This window comes from Jaculus jaculus, chromosome 6 (genome assembly GCF_020740685.1).
Source record: "Jaculus jaculus isolate mJacJac1 chromosome 6, mJacJac1.mat.Y.cur, whole genome shotgun sequence".
NCBI classification, from domain to species: domain Eukaryota; kingdom Metazoa; phylum Chordata; class Mammalia; order Rodentia; family Dipodidae; genus Jaculus; species Jaculus jaculus.
Genome location: NC_059107.1, coordinates 52517362 through 52532814, shown reverse-complemented (window position 1 = coordinate 52532814; position 15453 = coordinate 52517362). Strand labels below are relative to the sequence as shown.

Here is a 15453-nt window from a genome sequence, read left to right as displayed (position 1 = left end):
GTAGTAGAGGCCAGTAAGTTAAAAAGGAGATACAAAGGAAAGACAAAGGAAGGGAGGAGGGTACTTAATAGGTTGGTATTGTATATATGTAAGTAGAAGAATATATTAATGGGGGTGAAAAGGCCCAAAGTGAAGTCACAGGAAGAGACTGAGTAAGAGGATGCAAATAAATCATATGGAATCCTCTGGTTTCAGACAATGGAACACTCAGGGGCCATAGATCGTAGTTAGAAAATTTTCAGTGCCAGGGATGGGATACCTCCAGTGAGTTGTTGGCCAGGGAGGTCCCTGATGCTCCCAAAACATTATAGGCCATTGCCGAGGTCTTTGGTTTCCCACTAGGAATAGATGTTAAGACCCTATTGCTGAAGACTCCACATACTTGGACTGCAAGGTCACTGAAAAATCCTGCTGGAACTGAGCTGATAACTTCCTCCATGTAGACCAGCTGACAGAAATCTGGAAAAAGCCATTCTGCATGTAGTTCAATGGGAGAAAGAGATACCACCAGTGAAGATAATCAACAGTGGACACTGCAAGCCTTACAATTGGCCAGCCAGACCAAATGAGCCACCGGGTGCAATAGTGGCATGTCTGTCATGGTGGAAACCAACTGACCTCCAATTGGACTGGAGGCCCACTCCATGGGGGGGGGGGAATACATCTCTGATACTGAAAACTTAAAACAGGGGTAGTCATGAGCCCTGGAGTTGTAACAGCTGCTGATGTCTGGAAAAATGTGTATACTATGCTTATCAAACTGCCCAGTAAGCACTTCTCTAAATATGCATACCCTTATATTAGTGCTACTCTCACTTTGGGTAGAGAATCTTCTCTTTTCAGATGGCAGTGACCTTGGGATGACTGAGAAGGTATCATTGTGCTGGAAAGAAGTAACTGGAGTACTGAGTAACATCTCGATCACACCTTCCAAGGCTCAGGGTCTAATGCAAAAGAGGTGGTGGAAAGAATGTAAGAGTCAAGGGAAGGGTAGGACTCCTTACAACATGCTCCTCCAGACACAAAATGTCCTGGATATCCATGACCTCACAGTGCCTGACACTACCTACACAAGATCATCATAAGAGAAGGAAAAGATCATGACATCAAAATAAAAGAGAGACTGGTTGATATGGGGAGGGGATATGATGGAGAATGGAATTTCAAAGAGAAAAGTGGGTGGGAGGTGGGAGAGGGTATTACCATGGGATATTTTTGTAATCATGGAAAATGTTAATAAAAATTGATAAAAAAATAAAATACAAAAGAAAAGAAAATGGAGATACTCATTAGTAGAAACATTTGCTGACTTACAAATATAAACTAGGCAACAGCATGTCTTTTGTATAAAGAATTGTGTTGTATATTTTGGATTGTCAAAATTTTGGATTTTAGCCAGGCATGGTGTTACATGCCTTTCTTCTTAGCACTCAGTCAGCAGAGGAAGGAGAATCACTGTGAGTGCCAGGCTAGCCTGAGACTACACAGTAAGTTCCAGGTCAGCCTGGCCCTACCTTGAAAAAAAAAAAAGAAAACAACCTTTGGATTTGGACAAAAGTTAATTTATTGGCTGTTCCTAACCTTGATAAACTCGTTTGTGGCAGGCTATTAAAAAAAAAAAAAGTACTGGGCTGGAGAGATGGCTTAGTCATTAAGCACTTGCCTGTGAAGCCTAAGGACCCCGGTTCGAGGCTTGATTCCCCAGGACCCACGTTAGCCAGATGCACAAGGGGGCACATGCATCTGGAGTTCGTTTGCAGTGGCTGGAGACCCTGGCGTGCCCATTCTCTCTCTCTCTCTCTCTCCCCCTCCCTCTTTCTCTGTCACTTTCAAATAAATAAGTAAACATAAAAAAGTATACATATATATAGTATATATATGTAATATATATATATAATATATATAGTATATATAATGTATATATACTATATATATATATATATATGTATGTATGTATGTATGTGTATATATAGTGTACTTACTACAAAAAGTAAGTTGTATGTTTATTGTACAATGAATTTTGCATACCATTCACTTTATTTGATAAAAAATATAAAGTGAAACTTGTTTGGTTAGTAGTCCTCTTTACTCCATTTTTTTTTTATTAACCTTAGCACATCATTGCTCAACACTTCCAAGTTTACAGTTATTTTTATTGCATTCTAGCTCAAGAGGATAATCACCTTTTTATGGAATGTGGCTACTGCTACATTTATCAGGTCTTTGCAGAGGTCTCCTTTATGATGTGGCCTATATTACACTTTGATATTCTCTCTGGCCATAACAACATAAAATTATGCTGTTCCTCCCCTCCCAGCCCAGGGAAAGGACACAGCTGAAATAATTAAAATCTATACACTTAATGATCTGTGCCTTCTGCAAGGTGGCACATTACTGTCTAACGATGTTTAATAGCTCATAACATTCAATACGGTCAATCACAAGTTACTGACACTTGTTCTACTTTTGCATACATAACATATTTCCAGAGAGAAAGAATTGCATTCAGTTATCAGCTTTTGGTAATGAACACTGGGCTAGACCAAATGAGGATATATGTTTGCTTTGGAGCTGCCAGAGCCCCTGAAGCAGGACTGTGACCAGTACATGTGTGGCTATAATGGGATTTTGTGTGTGAAACAGTTTTGATTGGCTGCTGTCATGTGCTCTGCCTCACAGCCAATCTGGGTCTCCGTGTGACCAGAAGTCTTTATTGAGATGTCAAGAGATGGGAATGCTGGTCCCTACCAGCTAACCATATGACACTCTTCAGGTTCTCCACAGGGGATCTTGCCTTTGTACTAAAGAGGAGTATGGGGAGATGCTAACAGGACCAGAATTTCTCTGTTTCACAGTCATTCCATGGACATTGGTGCCAACTGATTTCTGGCTTTTTTTTTTTTTTCTTCACCTAATTGCATGCTTCCTCAGAGATGCCCTTGAGAAAATGAGCAATAAAGGGATTAGTGCAGGACCTTGCTTGGACCAAGAGGTATCTCTGTCGTGTTGTTTCATTGACATGGTTTGATGCAACTTGTGTAATTATTAGACTATTTTATTGCATATTGTTTTGTTAAAATCAAAGCAAGGAATGTTTTCTTCTGACTGTTGCACTGTTAGACCAAACATGCATAGCCTTATTAATGGTAGCAGGAGGTCACACTTTGAGGGTGTTCAGTACTTGAAGTGTTTCCATTTAGTGGCTTATTTTCATGCAGATCTTCCTTTAAAAAAATACAAGGTTTTCTCATCATCGGGAGACCCAGATTGCTTGAGACATAAGCAGCCTAGGGTAGAATGCATATTTTGCCTCTAATAATCTTGCTTCAAAAACAAGTATTTTATGACTTGCTCCCTTCCGTAACTACTGCTAGGGAAGGAAGAAATTACTTTAACAAACACCTACTTTTTTTTCAATTAAGACAGCTTTGTGGTACTTTCTGAACTCATAAAGCCAAGCTAAAACTAAATAAAAAGGAGAACAAAACCAATTTTTCCATTGTGAGGTCCAGTGGATTAGAATTTTATTTCACTTTAACTTCTTCTTCAGTATCAATTTTATATGGTTCAAAAGGATAGTGCTAGGCAAGCCTTACTTTCCTCTTACCAATGATATTTACTTAGTAAGTGCATGCTTTGTCCAATTTACGTTACATGGTAGTAGTCAGTGATATTAATGTGTTGTAATGATGGATTATTTACTGGCCAAGCTTATAGGATAGTAGAAGGGGTGAAAACTGAAATGTATACAGGTGGAACAATCACAAATCACACTTAATATACAATGGCGTAATTGTAGAAATGCCCTGGATTATCTCTACCCTTTCTCCCTCTCCCTCCCTCCCTTCCTTCCTTCATCCTTTCTCCCTCGTCTTCTTCCTTCTATTCCTCCCTTTATTCCTTCAAATTGCCTCCCTTTTCTTCCTTGTCTGTTCTACTCTAGTTTACTATATTCTACAAACCAAATAAAATATTTTGCTGATCTTCAACTTCTATTCTAGGGCTATCTATCTACAAACAAGCACATCTAATAAAATAAGCAGTGCCGAAGATTCGTTTTTAAAGAACTATTTGTGAGTGCATAGACTATAGAGCCAGGCTGGTATAAAATACTCACTCTACCCATCCCATGCATTTGACCTTAGGCCATTCTCCCTTTCTCTAGTTACGTAGCTCTTATAAAAATGATGACAATGAGAGATCTGACTTCAGCATATACTCCTCAGCAATGAGTTGACACAGGTAATGGTCTCTTAATAGAACTTGGTGTTCTCACCCTTTCCTAAGACAATAGCTCTTAAAATAGAGGGTAGAGAACCAGCAGCAGAAATGATTACAGCTGACAAATTGAAATAGAAAACTGCAGTTCCCATTGAAGAGTCCTAGGGCAGAACATTTCCAGAGGTGAGGCTTCCAATGAGCTATTTCTACCACAGTCATTTTTGTTTTTAAATAATGGGATAAATAATAGTAACCTCAGTTCAAATCTTAAGATTTAAGAGAGACCCCAGACTATCTGAAAAGTGGCTTAAATGCTGATGCTAGTCTCAAGGGTACAGTATTTCTTACCATTGGGCAGTAATGATGTCTCCTTTCTCCTTGTCTAAGGGCCTGGGGCCCGCCTACCTCAAAATTAGTGTCTCAGTTGACACTTAGGATTAAACATACATGGATCTTTATAGTCAATATCCTTAAACAGCATATGACAACTTACATCTCTCTTTTACATCTCTACTGGTAGACCATCCAAGATGAAGATACTCCCGCAATTATTTGTCTGTACACTTCACTCAGAGTCTTTCAGCTACAGCAACACCCATTCACTGCTCCACGGATCCCTTCAGCACATCAACCACCTCTGCATGCCCCTCATCCTAGGAGAACTGGCTTCTCCCAAGACAGGAGCAAGGGGCAGGTAGAAGGTGTCAAGAGAACCTGATAAATTATCATTTCTATACTTTTCTCCACCTTGGCCCTTTCTTACCATTTCAATTTGTTTTATATCAAGGGAAGATAAAAATTGGCTAACCAGAGCAATATTTTGGTTCTTTAGTGGCCTTTCCTCTTTATAAAATGATAAAACATTCAGAAGTTGGACACTGCTTACTTACTATTTTATTTATTTATTTATTGTTTATTTTTTGCAGGGGTGGGGTTCTAGGTAGGGTTTCACTCTAGCCCAGGCTGACCTGGAATTCATTATGGAGTCTCAGGGTGGTCTTGAACTCATGGAGATCCTCCTGCCTCTGCCTCCCCAGTGGTGGAGTTAAAGGCATGCATCACCAAGCCCCCTTACATTTTAAAATTTTGTTTTTTTTTGTTTTTGTTTTTTTTTTGTTTTTTGTTTTTTTTTTCCCAATGGCCCTGTTGTTTGTGGCCTAAGTAGTAGAACTGGTCAAGCAAGGCTCCAGGAAACTTCTGGTGAGGTATTATAGCTCTGTGACTTACTTTCTTCTGCAAAGTTACATTGTGGTGGGCGGAAGAGGTCCCTTAATGGTTAAAATGCTTGTCTGCAAAGTCAAAGGACCCAGGTTCAATTATGCAGGACCCATGTACGCCACATGCACAAGGTGGGACAGGTATCTGTAGTTTGTTTGCAGTGGCTGAAAGACATGGTACACCCATTCTTTTTCTCTCTTTCTCTCTTTTTCCCTCTCTTTTGGACTCTTTCTTGTGCTCTCAAATAAACAAATTAAATTTAAAAATATATTTTAATTTCTGTATTGCTCTGTAAGGTCCGTTTTTTCCAGGACTTTTAAAGATTAGTATCTCAAGGAAAATTTGTATAAAAATTTGTAGTTTATGACTTCCGGTTAAGATGGTGCCATAGGTACCACGCCAAAGCAGCCTGGGGGGGGGGGGGGGAAGATCAAAAAAACCTCAGCAAAATATACACTTTTACTAAAAAGTGAGGTGTATAGGAAATTGAAGCAGCAGCGGAGAAGTAGGAGGGATCTAGAGCATCCAGAGCCCACAGAGGTGGGAAAAGCGGCTGCGACAGCTCCGCCAAACGTGGCGGTGGCGCAAAGAAAGCGGCCAAGCTCGGCTCCAGCCGCAAGAAAAGCCAGGTGCGGGCGCTTCCCCTCACACTTCACTCTCCGCAACTCGGGAAACTTGAAGGGAGAGCTGCGGAGGAGCAGACCGCGAGGTAGAAGAACATGTGGAGCAGCGAGACAACTGGAGCAGCTGCGGCTCCCTCCCCTCCCCCACCGCCTGAGCCCAGCTCCGGCGAACAGAGCAGTGGTCCTGGGACCCGGCCACGCCAACCTGACCCAAGCAGGAGCAGAGTTCAGCAGCAACATCAGTGGCTCCAGCACCAGTAACAGCGGCCCAAGCAGCAGCAGACCGAGGAGCAGCAGAAGCTTCAGCTGCTGACAGACCCAGTGGGGGAGCTGATCTGCAGGGCCAGAGTTGCCAGGCTTGGCTTGCACCACGGGAAAAGCCAGTGCCCAGCTCCAGAAATCACAACAGCAGCCCGATGACCCAGGCAGCAACTTGACTGAGACCAAACTCATCCAAGGTAACTGGGCTTGCACCACGGAAGGGTCTCATTTGGTCACAAGGTGACTTGGATCCCTCAACAGACCAGAAATCTTAACCTCTATGTTGATAGAGGATCTGGTTGTTATAATAACTACTCTGGCATACATACTTGGGGCTGTTTTTGACTGAATGGGTACAGTGTTTAGTTAACTTTTAGAATCTACCTGTATTTTATTCTACTCAGCCTACTTGAATACCCCCATAGCAGGGAAACTCAACCCCTAGGAGCACCTTTGTAGATACTCTCAGAGTCTTAAGAGCCACATCTAACACCTTAAGCTCCTACCCTGAAAATATATAACATCAAATCAATTGATAAAGAATTTTTTTTTTAAGAATACCCAGCTAGCTAGAAAATCCAAGCATTAACTTAATCCAACATGCAAAAATATATACATTATAACACAAGAAACACTAAAAAGCAAGACGATATAAATTCACCTAAAAGTATTAATGCATCAGAAATGACCTCCAGTAAGAACGAGTTAGAAGAAATGCCTGAGAAAGATTTCAAAAGAATGATTGTAAATATGCTCAAAGAAGTCAGAGAACAAATCAAAGGAGTTAAAGAGGATCTTAAAGAGGAAATCAAAGGAATCAAAGAAGATGCAGGACACCAATTTCATGAAATAAAGAAGGCAATACAAGACATAAATAAGGAAATAGAAATAATAAAGAAAAACCAGTCAGAATTACTAGCAATGAAGAACACAGTTAATTAAATAAAATAAACTCTGTAGAAAATCTCACCAGTAGAATGGATGAAGGAGAGGATAGAATATCTAAGCTAAAAGACCGGGTGGCAGATCTAATACAGGCCAAAAAAGAGAAAGACAAACTTATAGAAAAGTATGAGTAGGAATTTCAAGATATGTGGGACACTATGAAAAGATCAAATATTAGAATTCAGGGCATAGTAGAAGGAGAAGAAGTCCACTCCAAAGGCATAGTAGGTATCTTAAACAAAATCATAGAAGAAAATTTCCCCCAAATTGGGAAAGAGGTGCCAATACAGATACAGGAAGCCTTTAGAACCCCAGCCAGACAAAACATGGAAAAAACCTCTCCTCACCATATTATAATCAAACTTCCAAATAAACACACCAAAGAAAAAATATTGAAAGCAGTTAGAGAGAAAAATCAAGTTACCTACAAAAGTAAGCCCATTAGAATTACAGCAGATTATTCAACACAAACTTTTAAAGCCAGAAGGGCTTGGAGTGATATATGCCAAGTTCTGAAAGATAACTGTCAACCAAGGTTACTTTATCCTGCAAAGTTATCCATTCAAATAGACGGAGAAATGAGGACATTCCATGACAAAAGCAGGTTAAAGGAATATTTGAAGACAAAACAAGCTCTACAGAAAATACTTGATAGAATCCTCCATGCTGAAGAAAAGGAAAAGCACACATATAAGGAACCTAGAAAAAACAAGCAATACTCAAATACTTGTTAAAAGAGCACAGGTAGAACTGGAACCACAAAAAAAAAAAAAAAAGGCAAATATAAATACACACCTTTCAATAATGTCTCTTAATATCAATGGCCTCAATGCCCCAACAAAAAGACGTAGGGTTGCAGACTGGGTTAAAAAGCAGGATCCTACAATTTGTTGTATCCAAGAAACTCACCTTTCTACAAAGGATAGACATTATCTTAGGGTGAAAGGTTGGAAGATGGTGTTTCAAGCAAATGGGCCTAGAAAAAAAGCAGGGGTTGCTATCCTAATATCTGACAAGGTAGACTTCAGTCCAACGTTAGTCAAGAAAGATAAGGAAGGTCACTTTATATTGATTAAGGGCACACTCCAAGAGGAGGACATTACAATCCTAACCATATATGCACCTAACATGGGGGTTCCCAAATTTATCAAACAAACACTATTAGAACTAAGGTCACAGATAACACCAAACACAGTGGTAGTGGGTGACTTTAACACCCCACTCTCACCAATTGACAGATCATCCCGGGAAAAAATAAACAGAGAGGCATCTGGACTAAATGAGGTCATAGAAGGAATGGACTTAACAGATATATACAGGACATTTCATCCAAAGGCTGCAGAATATACATTCTTTTCAGCAGCACATGGAACATTCTCTAAAATAGACCATATATTAGGACACAAAGCAAATCTTAACAAATTCAGGAAAATTGAAATAATTCCTTGCATTCTATCTGACCACAATGGAATTAAACTACAAATCAGTAGCAAGAAAGGCTATAGAGCATACACAAAATCATGGAAACTAAACAATACACTACTAAATGATGAATGGGTCAATGAGGAAATCAAAAAATGTATAGAGTCAAATGACAATGAGAACACAACATACCAAAATCTCTGGGACACAATGAAGGCAGTTCTAAGAGGTAAATTTATAGCCTTAAGTGCCTATATTAAGAAATTAGAAAGGTCGCAAGTAAACGACCCAATGCTTCGCCTTAAAGTCTTGGAAAAAGAAGAACAAGGCAAACCAAAAATCAGTAGGTGGGAAGAAATAATAAAGATTAGGGCAGAAATTAATGAGATAGAAACAAAAATAACAATCCAAAGAATTAATGAAACAAAGAGTTGGTTCTTTGAAAGTATAAACAAGATTGATAAACCCTTAGCAAATCTGACCAAAAGAAAGAGAGAAGAGATACAAATTCATAAAAACAGAGATGAACAAGGTAACATCACAACAGATGCCAGAGAAATTCAAAAAATCATAGGGACATACTATAAAAGCATATACTCCACAAAGTATGAAAATCTGAAAGAAATGGATGATTTCCTTGATCTATATGACCTACCTAAATTAAATCAAAATGAGATTAATCACTTAAATAGACCTATAACAAACATGGAGATCCGAACAGTTATCAATCATCTCCCAACTAAAAAAAGCCCAGGCCCGATGGATTCACTGCTGAATTTTACCAGACTTTTAAGGAAGAGCTAACACCATTGCTTCTTAAGCTTTTCCAGGAAATAGAAAAAGAAGGAATTCTACCAAACTCCTTCTATGAGGCCAGCATCACCCTGATACCAAAACCAGGCAAAGATAGAACAAAAAAAAAGAAAATTACAGACCAATCTCCCTCATGAACATAGATGCAAAAATTCTCAACAAAATATTGGCAAACAGAATACAAGAGTATATCAAAAAGATCATTCACCCTGACCAAGTAGGCTTTATCCCAGAGATGCAGGGATGGTTCAACATACGCAAATCTATAAATGTAATACATTACATAAATGGGTTGAAGGACAAAAATCACATGATCATCTCATTAGACACAGAGAAAGCATTTGACAAAATCCAACATCCCTTCATGATAAAAGTCCTACAGAGGCTGGGAATAGAAGGAGCATATCTCAATATAATAAAGACTATTTATGACAAGCCTACAGCCAATATATTACTAAATGGGGAAAAACTGGAAGCTTTTCCACTAAACTCAGGAACAAGACAAGGGTGTCCACTGTCCTCACTTTTATTTCATATAGCTTTGGAAATCTTAGCCATAGCAATAAGGCAAGAGACACACATAAAAGGGATACAAATTGGAAAGGAAGAGCTCAAGTTATCATTATTTGCAGATAACATGATTCTATGCATAAAGGACCCTAAAGACTCTACTAGCAAGCTGTTAGAGGTGACCAAAACCTACAGCAATGTAGCAGGATACAAAATAAATACCCAGAAATCTATAGCCTTCATATATGCTAACAACAAACACACAGAGGATGAAATCAGAGAATCACTCCCATTCACAATTGCATCAAAAAAATAAAGTACCTTGGAATAAACCTAACCAAGGAAGTAAATAATCTCTACAATGAGAACTTTAAAACACTCAAGCAAGAAATTGCAGAAGACACTAGAAAGTGGAGAAACATCCCTTGTTCCTGGATTGGAAGAATCAATATTGTGTAAATGGCAATCTTACCTAAAGCAATCTACACATTTAATGCAATCCCTATCAAAATTCCAAAGGCTTTCTTCATGGAAATAGAAAAAACAATCCAAAAATTCATTTGGAATCACAAAAAACCTCGAATATCTAAAATAATACTGAGCAACAAAAAAGAGGCTGGTGGTATCACCATACCTGATTTTAACCTATACTACAGAGCCATAGTAACAAAAACAGTGTGGTACTGGCACAAAAACAGACATGTAGATCAGTGGAACAGAATAGAGGATCCAGATGTAAGCCCAAGTAGCTATAGCCACCTGATATTCGATAAAAATGCCAAAAATACTCATTGGAGAAGAGACAGCCTCTTCAGCAAATGGTGTTGGGAAAACTGAATATATATCTGCAGAAGGATGAAAATAGATTCTTCTCTCTCGCCATGCACAAGAATTCAGTCCAAATGGAGTAAAGACCTTAACATCAGACCGGAAACTCTGAAACTGCTAGAGGAAAAAGTAGGGGAAACCCTTCAACATATTGGTCTTGGCAAAAACTTTCTGAATACAACCCCAATTGCTCAGGCAATAAAACCACAGATTAACCATTGGGACCTAATGAAATTACAAAGATTTTGCACCGCAAAGGACACAATGAAAAAAGCAAAGAGGCAACCTAAAGAATGGGAAAAAATCTTCGCCAGCTATATATCTGATAGAGGATTAATATCTAGAATATACAAAGAACTCAAAAAGTTAAATAATAAGGAATCAAACAAGCCAATCAAAAAATGGGCTATGGAGCTAAATAGAGAGTTCTCAAAGGAAGAAATATGAATGGCATAGAAGCATCTAAGAAAATGTTCTATGTCACTAGTCATCAGGGAAATGCAGATTAAAACTACATTGAGATTCCATCTCACTCCTGTCAGATTGGCCACCATCATGAAAACAAATGATCATAAATGTTGGCGGGGATGTGGAAAAAAAGGAACCCTTCTGCACTGCTGGTGGGAATGCAATCTGGTCCAGCCATTGTGGAAAACAGTGTGGAGGTTCCTAAAGCAGCTAGAGATTGATCTACCATATGACCCAGCTATAGCACTCCTAGGCATATATCCAAAGGACTCATCTCATTTCCTTAGAAGTACGTGCTCAACCATGTTTATTGCTGCTCAATTTATAATAGCTGGGAAATGGAACCAGCCTAGATGTCCCTCAACTGATGAGTGGATAATGAAGATGTGGCACATTTATACAATGGAGTTCTACTCAGCGGTAAAGAAAAATGAAGTTATGAAAATTGCAGAAAAATGGATGGACCTGGAAAGTATTATACTAAGTGAGGTAACCCAGGCTCAGAAAGCCAAGCGCCACATGTTCTCTCTCATATGTGGATCCTAGCTACAGATGATTGGGCTTCTGCGTGAGAATGAAAATACTTAATAGCAGAAGCCAGTAAGTTAAAAAGGAGACATAAAGGGAAGAGAAAGGAAGGGAGGAAGGTACTTAATAGGTTGATATTGTATATATGTAAGTACAATGATTGTGATGGGGAGGTAATATGATGGAGAATGGAATTTCAAAGCGGAAAGCGTGTGGGGTGGGGAGGGAGGGAATTACCATGGGACTTTTTTAAATAATCATGGAAAATGCTAATAAAAACATTAAAAAAAGAAAAAAAATTGTAGTTTATCATTAAAATGGGAAAAAATAGTTGGATGCAGTGGTGTATGTGGCCAGCCTGGGATGCACAGCAGATCTGTGACCAGCTGGGACCACATGAGACCTTATCAAGACAGAGAGGAGAGATGGGAAATTTTGGTGTAAAAGGAGTTCATAGTTTTTGTTTCTTTCCATGTCAATCTTATGCTGTTGTTAATTTTTCTTTCCAGCTGGTAGTGGTGGCTTTAGGAGATCAAAGTCTTTCCCACAGAAACATTGCTCCAGTTCAAACAATGGTAAAGTAAAGAAGTTTAGATTATAATACATATACATGGGAGAGACAGGCTTCTGTTTGCAGTTTTTCACTATCCCCACTTTCAGTTTTTTTTCGGCTAATTATTATAGAAAAAGTAGGTTCCTGAGAAATAGTTAATTTTTATTCTGATATACTTGCTTATCATTTTGTAATACAGATTTCTGTTTTTAACTCTGTAATCCTAAAACTCTGGGAGTATAAGACACATTAAAGTGATAGCTTTTGCTTTTAATTTAAATTGAACAGTTACCTTCTATGTATCTTTGAATGCATTTAGAATTTAGCCCAAGTTTTCCATTTACAAACTCCTATTTTCTGATGTTCTTTCTCTCTCCCCTTCTCATCTTCCCTCATTCCCTCTTCCTTCTTTCTCTCTTCTTTTCCTCTATATGAACTTCTTCTGTATTCTTCTCCTTCTATCCTTTCTAATGGCAGATATCAGGGTTTGGAGGGTACCTGTAGAGTGGGTCCAAGTTCTTGTGTCTAAACAAAGAATTAAATAGAGACAACTGTGGCAGAGCCAGGGATACTTTATTACAGGGGAAAAGAAGCTACCCTCCTCAGAGCCAAAGAAGAGCAGACAGCAGGAGGGAGAAAAAAATCAAATTTGCAAAATATACATATATATCTCCACAGGTTTACCTAAAAATTCTCCTTTCTTGGTGGGGAGAAGAAAGCTACTCTTTTGTTTATTTATTAGACAGATGGAGAGGGAGAGGAAGAGTCAGATAGAGAATGGGCATGCCAGGGCCTCCAGACACCATATATGAACTCCAGAAGCATGTGCTACCTTGTGCATCTGGCTTATGTGAGTCCTGGGGGATCAAACCTGGGTCTTGGTTTTTGTAGACAAGTGCCTTAACTGCTAAACCATTTCTCCAGTCTGAATGCTACTCTTTTTATTTCAACTGTCAGATGGAAAGAATGTTATACTCCATGACATATCCGAAGGGATACTGGGAGAAGGATCATATAAAAAGTGCAGATGGGCTGCAGAGATGGTTTAGCAGTTAAGGCATATGCCTGTGAAGCCAAAGGACCTTGTTTCGATTCCCCAGGACCCACATAAGCCAGACACACAAGGTGGCACATGCATCTGGAGTTTGTTTGCAGTGGCTGGAAGCCCTGACATCATGAACATTCTCTCTCTCTCTCTTTCTCTCTCTCTCAAATAAATGAATAAAAATAATTTTTAAAACTGTAAATACAGAGACATTTACCATACCAACAACTGGGGACTAACTCCACAATGCACGACCCATTTACATCAACAAGGAGGGTCTAATGGGAGGGGGTAGATCATAGATGAGCCTAAACTATGGTACCAAACTGCCTGTATTTGATGAAAAGAAAACTAATAAATCAAATTTAAAAAAAAAAAAAAAAAACTGCAAATACTTTTTGGTATTAACGGGAAGTCAACAATGGTAGAATATACTTACTTATTCAAGTTAAAGTAATGTTTATCTTGCTTAGGAAGCTAGAGAGCTAAATACAGGGTGAAGGGAGGCCAGAAAGTAAAGCTACTTGCAGGAGGGAGGACCGCACAAAGACAGCCTAGCTTATGGAGGCTGGAACGTTACTAAAGAAACCAAACTTGACCAAATGGATTTTCCTATCCAGATTTTCATTTTGTAATTGTTTTATGAAACAGAGAAATAGAATTGGTACGCCAGGACTTTCAGCCACAGCATTCTGATTCCAGATGCCTGTGCCACCTTGTGTGCATGTGTGGCATTGCAAGACTTGTGTCACCTTGTGTGCCTGGCTTACATGGGACCTGGAGAGTCAAACATGGGTCATTAGATTTTGTAGGCAAGTGCCTTACTCTCTCAGCCATCTTTTATAAGCCTTCTTTCTCAAGAGTCCATGGACTCCTAGAGACCACATAGCTGCAGGAAGATGGAATTGGCACACCAGGACCTCAGCCACTGCAATGGAACTCCAGACTGCTCCACCAAGTGTTCATGTGTGACCTTGTGTTTGCATCACCTTGTGTGCCTGGCTCAATTGGAGACCAAACATGGGTCCTTAGGCTTTACAGGCAAGCACCTTAACCACTAAGCCATCTCTCCCAAGCCACCAGCAATCTTTTTTAATTCCAAAGGAATGCTGGGGCTGGCTGGATTGCTAGTCTAACCAAATCATTGAATGAGCTATAGGTTCAGTAAGAGAACTTGTCTCAAAAGCATGCACTTACACATGTGAACATAAATATATGAATGTACATGCAATACATACGCACATACACAGATATACACACGTGCACACAGTGTTTAGATCTCTAAATATTCTCTGCATTAAATAATAAGGTCCTGGGAGAAGGTTGAAGGGCTGGATTTGGGGTTTCTGTATACTTTATTCTGTTTAAAAATATTTTATTTTTGATAGAGAGAGAGAGAGAATGGGCATGCCAGGGACTCTAACCATGGCAAATGAACTTCAGATGCATGCACCATCTTGTACATCTAGCTTTCGTGGGTACAGGGGAATCAAACCTGGGTCCGTTGGCTTTGCAAGCAAGGACTTTAACTGCTAAGCCATCTCTCCAGCCCTATTTTGTTTTATTATTATCAGTTAATTACAATATTTTGTGGAGTTATTGTGTTTTTTTTTCTTTTTCTTCTTTCTTTTTGTTTTGTTTTTGAGAGTTATCGATACATATTTCAGGTTGGCCTGGAACTTGTGTAAACTGGCTGACTTTCAACTTACAGATATTTTCTGCTCCCATCTCCTAAAAGGAAGTCTTAAGAGCAAGTCCACCAAGGTGCAGTTTACATTGTCCCTGGGATGGTGGGAACCTGAACTAGTTGCCTAGTAATTGGCTTTGACTCCTGGAGAAATGAAAAGAAAGGTTGAGCTTAAATCAACCTTTAAACCAAATCAATCACTTTCTTTCCTTATTGATGTTAACAGCATGATTTTATAACTTATCATGTAGTAACACAATACTCGGTCAATCACACCTGTCCATTCACCCATGTGCTGAAAGTGAGAGGTGCTCTGTCATGGATCAGGTAG

The 15453-nt window shown here is 39.2% G+C and overlaps 1 protein-coding gene across 3 annotated transcripts in view; it reads left to right on the top strand.

The window, feature by feature from the left end:
- Ctnna2 (catenin alpha 2) overlaps positions 1-15453 on the top strand; it is a 1209750-nt gene that overhangs the window by 351190 nt on the left and 843107 nt on the right. The gene's annotated exons all lie outside the window — the stretch shown is intronic.